Raw genomic sequence first — 14,580 nt, 5'->3', positions numbered from 1 at the left:
TAGTACTTCATTAACATCGTGAAACATTTCAATAGGTATCTCATCAATTCCTGGAGACTTAGTTTTTGCTAATTCCTACAGTGCAGTTTGGACTTCTTCCTCCAATAACATAGGTTACTGATTGTATTCGTCTGGGTACTTTAGAGAAACAAATCCACAGAAACTCGTGTAAAAGAGAGAGTTTTATATAAAGTTTAACTGTGCATCAAGAAAACATCCCAACACAGTGCTGCCCAAGCCCACAAGTCCAATATTCACCCATTAACCCAGATGTCCAACACCAGTCCACAAAATCTTCCTCCATCTCACAAAGCAGACACAATGATGCCGACTGCTGGAGGAAAGCCATGTCAGTGACCATGTAAACATCTCAGTACTGGCAGGGGTCACCACACGGCTGCTCCAGCACCCAGGGCTGCATCAGGGTAGGTCCATGTGGCTTCTCCTTGGGGATGTCTTGCAGGAAGTCAGCTTTGCAAGCTGAAGCAGGGAACTGCTAAGGCAGCTGCACCTGGTGCGACCATCACAAAGCAAGAGACCCAAGAACTCAAAAGGCAAGGCTCACCGAGCCATTTATCCCTCTGTCCTTCAATTAATCCCACATGTGTTTATTGGCCAAGTTGGCACAATAAACTAACTCACTGATCATATGAAATGGTTGGATGTCAACCAATTCTTTTTGCCTCAATGACTGGATTTCTCTGATCTTCTTTGATGCTCCCTGCAATATTTTTCCCACAGAATCCTTCAGTATTTCAATTTGAGGCTTGAATTTTCCTTCAGTTATTCCAGCTTGTGATCTTCTGAATATGTTCTTCCCACTTGATTTTCTAACTCCATGTCTTTGCACATTTCATTATAATGTTTTATCTTGTCTTCTCAACCTGCCCTTTGAAATTTTTGTTTAGCTCTTTGACTTCATTTCTTCTATTCACTTTATCTACTCTACATTCAAAAGTACATTTCAGCATCTCTTCTGACATCCACTTTGACCTTTTCTTTCTTTTCTGTCTTTTTAATGACTTTCTTTCTTCTTCATGTATGATATTCTTGTCTGGTGATTAGTGTTCAATGTGACAAATCTGTTCTCTCAAAATTCAAGTGGGATATAATCAAGGTTGGCTTTTTTGGACTTATCTTTATTTTCTTCACTTCCACCTAAATCTATATATGAGCAATTGATAGAACCTTCCCACTAGGCCTTGTTTTGCCTGATAAATTTGAGCTTTTCGATGGTCTGTTCCTACAAATGTAGTCAATTTGATTCCTGTGTATTCCATCTGGTGAGGGCCAGGTGTCAAGTTGCTGTTTGTGTTGTTGAAAAAAGGTACTTATGATGGGGAGGTTGTCTTTTCAAAATGTAATCATGATTCTATTACCAAGGCCATATTTCCAATTGCTAATCCTTCCTGTTCATTTCCAATTTTTGTAGTCCAATCACCCATGATTATAATGCATCTTGATTGCAAGTTTGAGCAATTTCAGACCGAAAGCTGGTAGAATTCTTCAACATCTTCATTACTGGTTTTAGTGGTTGATACATCAAGTTCAATAATAGTTGTATTAACTTGAATGTATAGGTATTGTGCTTCAAGATCAATCTTGAAATGTTCCTTTGGACAACGAATTTGATGCCATTCCTCTTAAGTTTGTCATTCCCAACAGAGTAAACCCTATAATGTCCAGTTCAAAGTGGGAAATATAGTCCATTTCGGCTCACTAAGTCCCATGATATTCATCTCTCTTTTCCATTTTGATGATACTTTGAGGAGGCAGGTCTTCCTCAGGTACATTTCAAGTGTCTTCAATCTGACAGGCCCATCTTCATACTATATCAGACAACGTTCCACTATTAGTCATAAGGTTTCAGGCGCTCCTATTTCAGAACTGGACCGCTTCTTCTTCCTTAATCTGTGCCTGCTCTGGAAGCTCTAATGAAATCTGATCATTATGGGTGACGCTGCTTGTATTTCGAATACCAGTGGCATAGCTTCCAGCATCACAGCAAACACCCCCCACCGCCACCCCCACCCAGTATGACAAACTAACAGGCGAGTAGGGAGAAATTACTATAAGAAGCTATAATGTGCATTATTTTTGGCCAGAGGAACAAAGAACTCTTCATTGAGGAGCTTGATCCAGAAGCAGTACCTGGGGAAGACTGAGGAGTGCTTTCCAGTGGAGCAAACCTAGCAAGTGAAGGTGCTGAATCACAGTTTTGAAATATATGTTCAGAGAAAGCGTATTCCAGTTTGGCTGTGGCATAAATGGTATAGAGGCCATTTGAGTTAAAGCTGGACAATAATACTGGGGTCACATTATAAAAGTCCCTGAAATTCATGATAAAGGCTCTGTTTTGATTCATTGGGTAATATAATGTCCTTGGAAGATTGGGAAGGTTTCAGCAGAAAATGACAAAATCAGAAATGCAGCTAGAAAAGATTTCTTAGACAATAATGTATAACTAGAAATGGGAAAGAACAAAAATGGGCTTTATCAGACAAAAGACCTAGCAAGAAACAAGGCAGAATAATGCCAAGCAGGGACATTTTGAATGGCAGCGAGAAGTCATTGGTCAGCAAGACACCATGCATTACTTCTATAGTTGACAAGACTTTACATCAGATTGACTTTGGGATGTGAGGGAGAAGCTGGAGTCTACATCAGAGACTAGAAAATGGAGGTGAAAACCAGAGGAAAAGAGACAGAAAACTGAAGGGAAAGTGCATTTCTGATGGAGCTAGGTTTAAGTTTTCTTTCTTATAAGTGTGGTTGTTGAATTCAACGTGTTGACCCAAGAGTCACGCTGAATCTTCCAGCTAGTAAATGAAATTTGGAATTTGGTGGTTAGGTGAGAATACTGAACTAAAAATCGAAATCACTTGAGAGTTACCTGCAGAGGAATGACACCAGGACTTCTCATGGATGAATAGTTGCCCTAATGCACAATGTGTGGCAGACAAAAGGATCGATGTGACTCTAATTCCACTATAAATGGTACTTCTCTCTGAGTGCTATGTAGGCCTAGCTTAAGTGTTTTATTGTACATGCTAGAATTTGTGGGATGAAAGACAGGCGGAACAGGCAAAACTACTATCTCTCAAATATTAAAATTAAATGTAGCTCAAACAATCTAAATATCTCCCCCTACTTTGATACATGTGTAACTTTTTTCTGCTGGCAAGAAAAAAGACTAAACAGAATTTTCTAGACTACACAGTTCAACAAACAAAGGTTACTATGACCCTGAAGCAGGATAACTGGTAAAACTGTTTTTCAAATAAAGCCCATGTTATCTCTAAGAGTACTGAAAGCAAAAAGGAAATATTCTATCCCACAGGGATGTTGGCAAAGAAGAGAATTGTATACCTGGGAATCTCGGTGACAATGGAGGAGCTAAGTTGGCGATAGAAAACAAAAGCAAAAGAGAAAACCAATAATATAGAACAATTTCATAAGCATTCAACTAGTTGGATAATATATGGAATATTTAGAGAATATACAGAAGGTTCTTCCCCATATGAAGTGACTACCTATATTTAAGATCTTCTGATTTCTAAAACTCATAGAACTTAATGATGCAGGCTTGGGATTTCCATCCTAAACAAGATCTCTGGACCTTCGTACCTGCTTACAGATACTCATTCTCTCTCTCTCTGCTTCTCTGTCTCTGTCTCTGTCTTTCTCAGAATCAAAGTACTATCTGTACAAGGGGGCTTCAAAAAGTTTGTGGGAATTGGATGATAATGGAATCTTTCCACAAACCTTTTGAAGTCCCTTCATCTATTATTCTCACTTCCAAGATGCAGCCAATTTAAATTTTTGAAGCAATTTCTCTCCCTATTTAATGAGCTACTTGTAAATAAGACATATTACTATTTTCTGATTCTCCAATTCAAACATTTCTATTGGCTTCCTCTTATATAAAAAGAGAACTTAGTGCTCTTGCTTCATGCTTTCATAACACATACATAAATAAAATACACAGACACATACTCTTCCTGTTCTCGTCTTCCTTCCAGGATAGTCACATCGTGCTCTTGGGTTGTTACCAATATACAGTTTTTGTCATTGCTATGACTACATGCTGAGGGTGGCTGTGGAGTTGCCTCTGATCTCATATACAACAGAACAAAGTGTTGCCTCGGCTTTTGCCATTTTCATGATTGTTGGTGTGCTGAGTCTGCTGTTTGAGTGTTCCCTCTTTGAGCACTATCTTGGACAACATTCTGTTGTGATCCACAAGATTTTCATTGGCTGTTTTTTTGGTAATAGATGGCCGAGTCTCTCTTCCTAGTCTGTCTTTGTCTTGAAGCTCTGCTGAAGCCTGTTCAACATGGGCGAACTGGTAGGTGTTTGAATTACTGATGGAATAGCTTCCAGCATCATGCCCACATATCTGGGTGGTGATGTGACTACATAAATATTGTCACAGATGAATCACATTGTGTTCTATGATTTATTTCCTTTCTTGTTCAACCTTCTGTTTTCCTTTAGGTAAATTGCACTATTTTCTTGAATTGTCTGTTGGTGTTGCTTCTGTTAGGTGTGGTCCAGTGCATTCTGATTTAGAGTGACCTTATATACAAAAGAATGAAATACTGCCCCATCCTGGGCGCCAGCACAATTGTCATATTGGAACCAATTGTTGCAGCCACCCTATGAATCCATCTCATGGAGGGGCTTCCTCTTTTTCAATGACCTTCTACTTTACCAGCATAATGTCCTTTTCCAGGGATTGGCCTATTCTGATAACATGCCCAAAGTATGTGAGACAAAGTCTCACCATCTACTCTTCTTTTTTTTTTTAAACGACACTGTGCATGGTTTATTTGGTGTTTTTGTTGGTAGAACAGATAGTTGCATTGTTTTTATGTAGGTCTTTTTACATTATATGGCAAATACACACTATTCGGATAAATATCGTACACAAAATAAAATCCTTAGGACAGTTATGCACAAGACATGCAATACTGGATCTACTTTACACACTGGAGCCCAAGATGGGACTGGGGGAAAGAAGCTGGACTTGGCATGCTGAGTAAAGGTACCAGAAGTTCTATCACACACAGTAAATACCTTGGCGGTGGGTTCTCGGAGGTGGAGAACAACTGTATGCTAACCAATACAGAACGACACATGATAAGTATTCACTCAGGATAGCGTTGTCAGGCTTTAAGGCCATTCCCCAGGTCTGACTTTAGGAAACGAATGTTTCCCCTAGATCATCATTTTACTGCTTTAGTCATAGAGTAGATAAAAAGAGCAACATGCACACCCCCCAACTAAAATCCATTTGTAGCCCAGACATGAAGTGGTTGGTACAAGCCTTTAAAACTGCAGCTCTTTTTGGATCCCCCAAAGTGTATCTGCACTTTTCTCCAATCAGGGCTCTTCCTCAGGAGTCAGTCACTTTCACCACATCTGAGATTCCATTCTGTCCCAGGATGCATGGGACACTGAGGGAGACGTCTTCGTTTATACCCTAAAGTCCCTTAATCATGGTGGAAATGGGATGTACCCGCCTGAGATTCTTCATTGTACTCTCTGCCAAGTCAGCCACAGACAGCCTTTCAGTTTGATCACCTCGTAAGCATTTTCGACCACCTGTTTGTGGACCTCTTTACACTGTTCCTTAGCTCCATCAGTGCCTAAAGCAGGATGCAGGTTTTTCAGGGAGACACCAGCAACATTCACTCCACTCCAAACTGGCACACTAGAGTCTCCATGCTCCCCAAGGACCCATCCGTGACAGGTTAATGGGTGGACTCCCAGCCTCTCCCCCATGAGGTAACGGAACCGTGCCGAATCCAGATTGCAACCACTCCCAATAACATGGTTCTTGGGGAAGGCACTTATCTTCCAAGCCACATCGGTAAGGATGTCCACTGGATTAGAAACAATGAGCAACTTGCAGTTTGGGGTGTGCTTTACGATGTTCGGAATGATGAATTTGAAGATGTTCACGTTGCGTGGGACCAAATTAAGACGACTTTCTCCCTCCTGCTCCAGCCGTGCTAATAACCGACTTGGAATTTGCAGTTACACTATAGTCTTTGCCAGAGACGATTTTTGGTGTTCGAAGGAAAAGGCTGCCATGCTGGAGATCCATCATCTCACCCTTCATTTTGTCTTCCATGACATCAACAAGGGCGAGTTCACAGGCCATGCCCACAGCACCCACCCCAACGACTGTAATCTTATTCTGGGGGGGGTCTGTTCTTCCTTCTGGAAATTCTGAATCAGCTGGTCCTTCAGAGTTGCCATGGCGCTTTTGGAAGAGGAAGGAACCGGACTGCACATCGGGCTAGCGGGAGGCGAAGGGAAGCAGACAGTGGCAGCAGCTCTGGGGCCCATCTACTCTTCTAAAGAGTATTCTTAATGTACTTTTTCCAAAACACATATGTTTGTTCTTCTGGAAGTCCATAGTACTTTCCATATTCTTTGCTCACATTATAATCAAAATGTTTCCAATCATCTGTGGCCTTCCATATTCATTGCTTAACTTTCACATGCATATGAGGTACATCTTTCAGCTCAGGTACACCTTAGTCCTCAAAGTGACAGCCTTGCTCTTCAACCCCTTTTAAGAGCAAATGCTGTTAATTTGCTCAATGCAATCTATCAGTTGATTTCTTGACTGCTGCTACTTCCATGATTGTAGATCTAAGCAAAATGAAATCTTTGACAACTTCAATTATGTCTCCATTTTTTGTGATGTTGTCTATGGCTCCAGTTTTCAGGGGTTTTATTTTCTTTATATTGAGTTGCAATCCATACAGAAGGCTACATCTTTGATCTTCATCAGCAAGTGCTTCAAATTCTCCTTGCTTTCAGCAGCAAGGTTCTGTCATCGGCATATTTCAACTTGTTTTAATAAGCCTTCTTCAAATCAGGATGCTGTATTCTTCATATAGTCTAGCTTCTTTCATTGTTTGCTCAGCATATGGATTAAATAAGTATGATGAAAGGATATAACCATGCTGCATGACTTTTCTTGATTTTGAACCAGTATTTCCTAGTTCTCTTTGAACAACTCTCTGTTGATCCATGTACACATTTTGCATGAGCACAACTAAGTGTCTGGAACTCTGGTTCTTCACTATGCTATCCAAGGTTTTTAAGCATGCATAGTCATTAAAGCACAAGTAGACATCTTTGTGGTACTCTCTGCTTTCAGCCAAGATCCATCTGACATCAGCAATGATATTCCTCATCCCATATCCTCTTTCTGAATCCATCTTGAACTTTTAGGAGCTCCTTGTCAAGGTATTACTGTAATGGTGGTTAAAATCATCAGCAAAACATTACTTACATCTAATATTAATGAAGTTGTTTGATAATTTCCTCATTCTGTTGGGTCACTTTTCATTGGAATGGACACAAATATAGCTCTCTACCAGGCAATTGGGCAGGTAGCTGCCTTCCAAATTTCTTGGCATAGGTGAGTGAAAGCTTCCAGTGTTTCACCAGATTGCTGAAACATTTCAATTGTTTTTTTGTCAATTCCTGGAGCCGTACTCTTTTCTAATGTCGTCAGTGCAGCTCGGCCTTCTTCCTTCTTCAGTTCTTGATCATCTGCTGCCTCTGGTTTTTTAAATCGTTTTATTGGGGGGCTCTTAGAAATCTTATAACAATCCATCATTCAATTGTATTAAGCACACTTGTACATATGTTGCCACTGACATTTCCAAAATATTTTCTACTTGAGCCCTTGGTATCAGCTCCTCTTTTCTCCCCTCCCTCCCCCACTCTCCCACCTCGTGAATCCTTGATCAATTATGTATTCTTATTGTTATTTCGTGTCTTACACTGTCCATTGTCTCCCTTCACCCACATATCTGTTATTCGTCCCCCTGTGGGTGGGCTATATATTCAACTTTGTGATGGGTTCCCCCTTTCTCCCCCTCCCCCCATCTACCATCCCCCTACCCACATGATATCGCTACTCCCACTACTGTTCCTGAGGTGTTTATCTGTCCTGAATTCCATGTGTAGAGAGCTCTTATCTGTACCAATGTGTGTACTCTGGTCTAGCTGGATTTGTAAGGTAGTACTGGGTCATGGTGGGGGGAGGAAGCATTCAGGAACTAGAGGAATGTTGTGTGTTTTATTGGTGCTGTATTGCACCTTGGTTGAATCATCTCCTCCTTGTAACCATTCTGTGGGGGAGAGTCCAATTGTCTACAGATGAGCTTTGGGTCTCCACTGTAAACACCACCGCCCCTTTCAATTGATATAATTGTTTGTTTTGGATCTTTTGATAACCCGATACCAGATCCCATCTACACCTATGATCACACAGGCTGCTGTGCTTCTTCCATGTAGGCTTTGTTGCTTCCCTGCTAGATGGCTGCTTGCTTTGTTTCAAACCTTAAAGACCTGAGACGCTATATCTTTTGATAGCTGGGCACCATCAGCATTCATCACCACATTTGCTTATACACCCATTTTGTCTACAGCAATTATGTCAGGAAGGTGAGTATCAAAGAGTGTCAGGTTCTTAGAACAAAGTGTTCTTGTGTTTAGGGAAGTCTTGAGTAGAGGTCCAAAGTCAGTCTGCTACGTTGATACTTAACATATAAGTATATGTATATCGGCCTCTATCCCTTTCAATATAAATTAATATATTTACATATATACATGCCTATAGCTATACTTCTATAACTAGCTTTTGCCTCCCACTTCTTTCCTCTATTTCCTTTCACTTTCCTCCTATCCCACTATCATGCTCACCCTCCGTTTGAGTTTCAGTAATTCCTCTTGGATACATTGCACTTGATCAAACCCTACCAGGCATTATATGCCCTCCTTGTCATCAATTTAGATCTCTTGTTGTTCCCTTATCCCTGAGTTTATTGGCTCCTTGCTCCCATTCCCCAGCTTCTCCTCTCCCACGCACCCCCCAGGACCACTAGTCCTGTTGTTTTCTCCTCAGGATTATTTGTCCTGCCTATCTTATATAGCTAGACATAGGGTGAAAGAAAAAACAAAACAAAACTGATAGATAGTTCCAAGTCTGTCTGCTGACCCTTATGAGTGTTTTCCAATCGGGTCTGATGAGGTACCAAGCCCTGTTGAACTAGTTAAACACTGAAGTTCTTTTTGATAGTGACTCTGTGTATTCCTTCCATCTTCTTTTGATGCGTCCTGCATTGTTCAAAATTGTGCAATGGAATCCTTCAATATTTCAACTGGAGGCTTGAATCATTCTTTCAACTTAAGATTTGCTGAGCATGTTCTTCCTTTACCTTTCTAACTCAAGATCTTTGCACATTTCGTTACTAAGACTCTGCTTTCAAAACTAATACTCTCATTTTCTCCAAACTTGTAATTTATCGATGTCCGAAATTCTCTACCCAGAGGTGTGCTTTTTCTCAGTGTAATCAAACATATCCAATAATGTATCCACTTTGTTCTCTTTCCTCTGGGACTTTCTTCTGTCTGTCTTTGATTTCTTGCTACAGTTGGGGCTGCATGATATCTAGACCTGTTGAAAAACTGCACCTTATGTCTTCCTTTATCATTATCCTGAGAATTCTCCTAGTTTCTCTTCTGCAGACATCTTCCTGTCCATCTTCTTGCTATTTTCCCTTCTGTTTCTTTCCCGCAACTCAATAAATACAAATTGTCTACTATGCTCTAGACATTTGTCTAGATGTGGGGTAATAAACATAGTGAAGCTTGAGATGTCTATCTATTAGACATCTCTCTAATGTTTATTAGTCTATTATTTGGATATGGAAATCTGACATTCAGAAGAGAGTGCTAGCGGTATATATGGTATTTCTCATCGTTGGAATTGATAAAATCACCCAGGGACTGAGCGGGGATGTAGAGAGGCTCGAGAGTGCTTCAACATGTAAAGGTCAGAAGATGAGACTCCGCAGTAATGGAGACTAAAAAGATGTGGCCAGGGAGGCAGAAGAACCAAGAAGTGGTGTCTGGAAGTTAATTGAAGAAAGTGATCCACATGAGCATGAGCTTCTTCAAAATGGCTACTTATTTTATCAAGCTGGCAAGGAGAATGTCTCAGCTCCTGGTCCCTCTGATTAAGTCAGGCTCGCATTGCATACGGTCCTTTTGATTAACTCAAAGCCAACTGCTTGCAGCACAAAGCCTTTCACTTCTGTCATATTCTATAGGTTAGAAGGAAGTCATAAAGTCCACCCACACACAGGGGATGGAATTATACAAATCACAATATTTAGTTATTAGACCAAACTATAAGATTTTCAGACTACAAAGTGACTATCTGTTAGTAGATGGGGAGGGAGCCTGCACTATCGACTTTTCTCTTTGCAGAATAGGCAGACCTTGTCATGTTTTTATACTACCCATCTACTTCCTTGTCTGGCATTCTACTGGCCACACTGACCACTCAGAGAAGAACTCACTCAAAATTAGTCCATTGGATGGCGAAAAACAGCTGACTTTTCTCTCTTGAGAATTTGAATTAGAGACACTAAAAGGTAGTCAATGCTTTGGCTGCAGTAGACCCTGGATAAATACAGGTCTTGTTTATCCTTTCAATTGCCTCCTTTCTCTCCAGCTTTTGAGTGAGTAGATATTTCTTGCACTTACAAGACTTGATCATGATACAATCTTAACTATTCATATGAAATGCTGTATTCTTGACTGTTGAGAGTTATTGTCCATGGTAAACTTCAGCCAAACCATTGACTTGCCCGTGCTGTAGACCTGTTTTGGCAGCTGCATATAAACAAGTGAATATGTCTCTTTCTAATTTCCCATGTGTGAAAACAAATTTTGTCGTACTCTTAATTCATTCTTACCTCAGAGTTCTTTTGCAATAGTTTCCAGTCTGACTCTCTGAGAAAGTACAACAAATTGCCTTATAAATCATCAAGCAAAGAATCAATAGTCTGAATAAAAGACTGAATAGTCTGAATAAAAGACTGTCTTTGCACTCCAAGGTTCAAAAGAACTTATCAACTATCTCATCATCTGACACTTTGCATTTACTACAACAGTAAAAATATATACTATTTCATTATTGTGTGCATTAATGATGTATGTCTGGCAGTGATGAATGCTGAGGTGGAAGGCATTAGGAATGCTAGCTGTGATGGGTAAGGTTCTCTGTCAACTTGGCTGGGCCATGACTCTCTCTGGTTTTGCAGTTACGTAGTAATACAGTCATTTTTCATTTTGTGATTTGATGTGGTCATCTGCCATTTTTATATAATGCTGATATTTTAAAATAACGGGCTTTGGAACTTAAATTTGGAAGTGTAGTCTGAAAAATGAAAGCAAAGGAAATAATATAATTCTATCAAGACAAGGTTATGTTAGTAAAATGGTTTGAACCAGAATATAACGTGAGAAGTGAAGGCTTGTTCTGTGATCAATATTAACCTAGTAGGAATATCAGAATTAAAACTGACTTTGGGTTATGGTTACTGATTTCAGAATTGATGCAAATAAAAATTGTAGTCAGAGAGCTGATTCAATGTGTTTAAGCTCAACTTTTTAAAAAAATACTATAGAATCTCCAAGGCTGGAAGAGATCATTGTTGTTGTATGCTATCTATAGGATGCACAGCAACTCTATAGAGCAGAGTAAAATTACCTCACAGAAGTTCCTAGGCTTAAGTCTTTACAGAAACAGATTGCCAGCGGCTGGTAAAGAAGTAGTGTGGTGAAGCAGACGGTGCCTGGCTATCAAAAAGTATAGTGTCTGGGGTCTTAAACACTTGTCTTCAAACAAGCAGCCATCTAAGTGAAGCATCAACTAAATCCAAATGGAAGAAGCACACAAGACTGTGTGATCCAATGATTATAAATAATAAAATCCATACTGAAGGAAGGAATGATATCATAGCTTAAATTGTGAACTCCCAAATTTGCAGAAGGCTATGGAGGGCAGTGGGAGCCCCAAATCCATGTGCAGGGTCCCCACATGGATTAAGGCTCTGGTGAATCTCCTCTGACCATAGCTGAGGGGTGTGAACAATCTTGTTATCATACAGAGAATATTATAAACTTATTTATGGCAGATATAATTAGGTTAAAATGTAATGCTTGGTCTCCCTTTTGATTCATTTTAAATTTGTTGTAGTTTTTAATATTTCCTGCTTTATTTCTCTCAATTCAGGTCTTTTCTCTGGTTTCTTTTGATCTTTTCTTTTTTTAAAAAATTGCTGTTTTTGTCTTTTTTTTTTTTTTTTGGTATGTTTTCCAGTATATGAGATCCAAGAGAGACTTATCTATAGAGACAGTAACTGGTATCATGGCTTATTGGAAACACAGAAGGGGAAATTGGAGGGAAATGGGAAGTTAACAATGAATACAAGAAGGATGAAAATGGTCTACTACTGATTGTAATGAAGACTATACAACTCTTTTTAATACAAATGACTGTGGAAGTGTATGCCATATCAATGACGTCTCAATAAGACTATTTTAAAATGAAGAAGCAGCAGAGCTTGTGGGTTTGAAGCACTGGCCTTTTGATTACTAGCTTAGCACTTAACCACTGTACCACCAGTGATTTAAAAAAACAACTATCCATCACATCGTTTCTGACTCACATTAACCTGTATAGGTTTTCCAAGACTGTAAATCTCTATAGGAACAGTTTCATCTCCTCCTACCACCACCCCCAATAGCAACTGGTGGATTTGAACCATTAACCTCAAAGTTAGCAGTTCATAGCCTCACTCACAGTGGCACTGAGGACTGCAGGAGAGACCACACAGGTCATATCATTAATTGTGCATTTCATGATTGAGTCACGCCTATGGTCCTGAAAAATGAGTCACACCTCTCTGACATTGTAGTTGATGCCAGAAAATATCTATCATTCACCATACCCTAAATCAGTGGTTCTCAACCTACCTAAGGCCGCGACCCTTTAATACAGTTCCTCATGTTGTGGGGACCCCCCAACCATAAAATTATTTTTGCTATTTCATAACTGTAAATTTGCTAGTGTTATGAATCATAATGCAAATATCTGATATGCCGGATGTATTTCCATTGTTACAAATTGAACATAATTAAACCATAGTAATTAATTACAAAAACAATATGTAATTATATATTTGAAATATTTCTAATTACAAATACTAAATGAAATTGTCTTGAAAGCATGGTGTAACATGGGTAACAGTCTTGCCAGGTATGTGGGGGTATCTGCATGTGGACGGATCCACCTGGAGATGGATAGAGGTTCCTAAGACCATTGGAAATACGTGTTTTCTGACGGTCTTAGGCGACCTTTTCAGGGGTCATTCAACCCCCAAAGGGGTTGCGACCCACAGGTTGAGAACCGCTGCCCTAAATCTACAAAAAGGATCAGGTGCAGTTTTGAAATATCCTTTTAAAATACGGTTCGTATAATTGTTTGGAAAAATGATGCCTCTTTCTTCTATAATTCCTGGGGGGGGGGGAGGCAGGTGTTAAACATTAGGCAAAAATGAATAATACTCCCCCAAATTGGTTCTCTTTAATCTTCGAATGGGAGAACGACAGAACGTTGTACTCCTGTCATGAGTTACAGTCTTGGAAACCCACGAGCGTACTCCTGTCATGAGTTACAGTCTTGGAAACCCACGAGCGTACTCCTGTCATGAGTTACAGTCTTGGAAACCCACGAGCGTTCGAAGCCCTTGGTGGGGTAGTGGTTCCGTGTTGGGTGCTAAGCACAAGGTCAATACTTCATAAACCACCAGCAGCTCCCAGGGAGAACCAGAGACTCCACTCGCACCCACAGTTAGTCTCTGAGAGCCCTGGTGCCGTTCCCCCCTGTGCTGTGAGACGTCCACCCAACGGTGGAAAGCAACTTCGAATGTTTGCTGGGCACGTGGCTACTCACAATGCAGATTTCATCCTGCCACACTGCGAAGCGCCAAGGGTTTGGGTGACTTTTGTTGGGTCGTAACTTTCCCGCCAAACGTGGAGGGTTGGAACAAGGTTGGTTTGTTTTTAAGTGCTCACCGGTTCTGTCGGTCAGGACTTTGGCTGGGCTCACTCGGGGGGCTTGCGTCTTCTGTCAAACTCGAATGAGTTCTGTCACGCGATTGGTCAGAGGAGCCACAGACCCACGCAGACGGGGAACTGGACTTGAACTCCTGACTGGTGTGGGAGAAGAGAGGATGGACGGGAGACACGCCGCCGCCATGTTTGGGGAGTACTGTCTACACGCTAGGTGCGGCGCGGAGACTGACAGGAGGAATTGGTCCATGTAACTTCCCAGGGGCGTCCTCCCAGGGAAGCCCGTCTCTTTCCTTCTCCTCCTTTCTTGGACACAAACACGAGCGGGAGGGAAGTGGAGCCTCCGGTTGGCCTGGAGGGCTGAATTCAGACGCCACGCTGAGGTGGCCTTATTTGCTTGAAGGAGGACCAGGACTGCTCTGGGCATTGAAACAAAGGCACCGTCAGCACTTGGCCACCCGAGAGCGGGGCGGGAATCCGAAGGCCTCTCCCGAGCGGGAGGCTGAGTGTTCGGGGCCAGGCGCGGCGCCGAGCGGCAGCCCTGCGTGGGTTCCCCATGCCGGAGGACACGTGGGGACTGGGGCGCGAGGACCTGCGCTCAGGGCGCGGGGAGCGTGAGAA

The 14,580-nt window shown here is 41.2% G+C and overlaps 1 pseudogene; it reads right to left on the bottom strand.

The window, feature by feature from the left end:
• Positions 1-5,331: 5,331 nt before the first annotated feature.
• On the bottom strand, positions 5,332-6,273 carry LOC101649385 (annotated as a pseudogene).
• Between the last annotated feature and the right edge of the window lie 8,307 nt (positions 6,274-14,580).

Source organism: Echinops telfairi, unplaced genomic scaffold (assembly GCF_000313985.2).
Source record: "Echinops telfairi isolate 266 unplaced genomic scaffold, ASM31398v2 ScPeMD7_23;HRSCAF=83, whole genome shotgun sequence".
In the NCBI taxonomy this organism is placed as follows: Eukaryota; Metazoa; Chordata; class Mammalia; order Afrosoricida; family Tenrecidae; genus Echinops; species Echinops telfairi.
This window is presented reverse-complemented; position numbering and strand designations above follow the sequence as displayed.